Source organism: Piliocolobus tephrosceles, unplaced genomic scaffold (genome assembly GCF_002776525.5).
Source record: "Piliocolobus tephrosceles isolate RC106 unplaced genomic scaffold, ASM277652v3 unscaffolded_32029, whole genome shotgun sequence".
NCBI classification, from domain to species: Eukaryota; Metazoa; Chordata; class Mammalia; order Primates; family Cercopithecidae; genus Piliocolobus; species Piliocolobus tephrosceles.
The window spans coordinates 89-3,017 of record NW_022315454.1 but is presented as its reverse complement, the minus strand read 5'-3'; the positions used below and the strand labels follow the sequence as shown (position 1 = coordinate 3,017).

General features: G+C 19.3%; 1 long non-coding RNA gene across 1 annotated transcript; it reads right to left on the bottom strand.

The window, feature by feature from the left end:
• Window positions 1-213: 213 nt before the first annotated feature.
• Window positions 214-1,074, bottom strand: LOC113222570. The gene is made up of 2 exons (XR_003308460.2): window positions 536-1,074; window positions 214-316 (listed from the first exon to the last, which is right to left on the bottom strand). It is a non-coding gene; the product is annotated as an uncharacterized LOC113222570 (long non-coding RNA).
• Window positions 1,075-2,929: the final 1,855 nt, after the last annotated feature.

Here is a 2,929-nt window from a genome sequence, read left to right as displayed (position 1 = left end):
TTTAGCTAGCATTATATATATATATATATATATATATATATATATATATATATATATATATATATTTATTTTTAAATAAAAATATGATAGTTTTGCAAATACAAATTAATTTATATCGTATTATATAATAATAATAATAATTATTAATATTATTTATACGTTTTTTTTATTATTATTTTATTTACTTGTTTACCACATAATCTTCTTTGTCCCTATTTATTTTCTTAAATACATAATCACCCGTTTTTGGACATCTTTCTATTTTCTCTTCTTTTTCGTCTTTTAAATCGGGAAAATAATCATCAATTAATTGATCCTTTTTTATTTTTTTTTAAAGTTTTATGTTAAAAAAAAAAAAAAAAAAAAAAAAAAAAGTAATAGAAAAAAGGTGATAGAAAAAATTGAGGGAAGAAAATATTTACACTGTAAATTATTTTGTTTTTATTTTTTTATATCATTCGTTTTGTTGTCTATTTTGTTGTTTATTCTGCTGTATATTTTATTTCCAATTTTTATTTTGTATTTTATATTTTACAAATTTCTGGTGCATAGACAAATTATCTGTTTTATTTGAGTCATATTTATTTTTTTCCGTTCCCATTTTCTCTTTTTTTTTTTTTTATTTTATTTATTTATTGGTTTTATTTAATTTTTTTATATTGTAAGGAGTTATGGTTATTCGAATTTTGTATTAATTTGAAAAAGTGTGTTCATATACTTAAAAGAATTTTCTTTGAACTGATTTAACAATATGTTGTTAGTCATAGTTTTTTATTTTACGCTTCAACAAATATAATGTTTCGATAAAAAATTTATAACAAATATAAAATTAAATGGGAAAAATATATATATAGCATGTGCACTTATATACGTATGTTATTAAATAAATATATTCAAGAACATATATTTTCACACCGCATTAAAAGAGCATTATATACACGTGAAGAATAAACTAGTATTGAATAGGAGAAACATACAATAGTGAAAGTAAAAAAAAAAAAAATAATAATAATTTAAAATTTAAACTTTACAGTTATACATTATGTTTTTAATTTATTTATGGACGAAAAGGTAATTATTAGAAAAAAATAAAAAAATATATTGCAAATAAAAGTCCGTTATTTTTTTTTCTAATGTTGCACTTAAATAAATGTCTTATGATATTTTTATTTTTTTTTTTTTTTAAATATGTGAAAAAAAAAAAAAAAAAAAAAAAAATATTATGAAAATAAATTGTAATAAATATTTTTTTATTGTTTGGTACAGTATATAACTGTTTTATTTTTTTTTTTTTTCTTTTGTGTGTCTATTATGTACTACATTCCCTATCAAAACTAGCCACTACATTACCAAGTATATAATAGAAAAATAACAAATATATATAATTTATTAAAATTTTTAATTATTATAATAAAAAAAAAATTAGTCTATCATTGTTAATGTAAACATATATTACGTAAATATATATACATATAAGATAGTTTACATAATTGATACATCATATAACTTGTTTTATAAATAACCTAACTCAACACCTTGTGGTAGTGAATATATTTATGTTTTTTTTTGCTTCTTTCTTTGCTCTTCTATTGTTCAAATATTGATAAAAAATAACAAAATAGTTAGGGTTAAAAAATCAATATAAAAAAAAAATAAATATAATAAAATATAAAATAATACACTACAATCGAATAAAATGCAAGTAAATATAATTTACTAAATTGATTAATTTTCCTTTTTTTTTGTTTTTGTTTTTTTTTTTTTGTCTATGTTTTATGTTAAAGCTAACAGAACATTCCTTAACAAGAGTATATTACTGACGTTTAAAATTGACGGAAACATGTAAAAATCATTACATAAATTTATTTTACATTGTTCAAACAAAAATAACAAAATAATGTAAAAATAAATTAAATTGTTGAATACTATAACCATAAGGTTTTTTTTATTTTATGTTTTTAGTTTTAAATGTAACATTATGTTTTATTTAATAATTTTTTACAAGCATAGATATATGCGTGTTTTATTTATATGTGTTATATAAATGGTTAAAAAAAAAAAATTGCGTTTTTAAATATTTGCCATAAAGCATTAGACACGTAAACTTGTATATGTATTTAAAAATAAAGGGGGGAAATAGGAAGGATAATGAAAAAGAATATTTGATTAAAATAAACTTGTTTTAGTATACATCACATTATGTTTTTATCTTAAATTTTGTTCTAGTATATTTGTAGTTAACACTTGTATATATATATATATATTTACGTGTACGACCGTTTCGACTTGTTTTATCTTGTCCTATGTTTTTTTTTTTTTTTTTATCCATTTGTATGTATGGACATATTTATTATGCACATGACTACTTCAAACTGTATAAACAAAAAATTTGTTTATACATACATATATAAATATGTGTTTATTTATACAAGTATATAACATTTAAAAAAAACTAATAAAAAAGAAAAAAAATAGTAATAAATTTGTAATACATTAAAAACCTATCATTTTTGAAAGTACCATTGTTATGTACATTATAGCTAAGTAACATTGTTGTGCTACACTATTCTCCCTACACAGGGGTACGATTCTGTATTAGTCAACTTCGAACCTTGAAAAACTGTGACAAAGTAGAGTGAGTAAAAGCACGACTTCTGCCCCTAACTATACGTCAAACGATCTCTTGTTCGATCAAGTGAAAACACTGCTGATAAAAGTCAAGATGTGAAAGCATTCATATACAGGCAATAATATGTCGATATACATGTGCTTTTTATATGTTGTTTTTTTAAGTTTTAATAACTGAATAAATATTAATATATATATATATAAAATATATCAAGCCTAAGCAAAATTTTATTTTTATTTATTTATTTATTTGTTTATTTGTTTATTTATTTACTTATTTGTTTATTTATTTACTTATTTG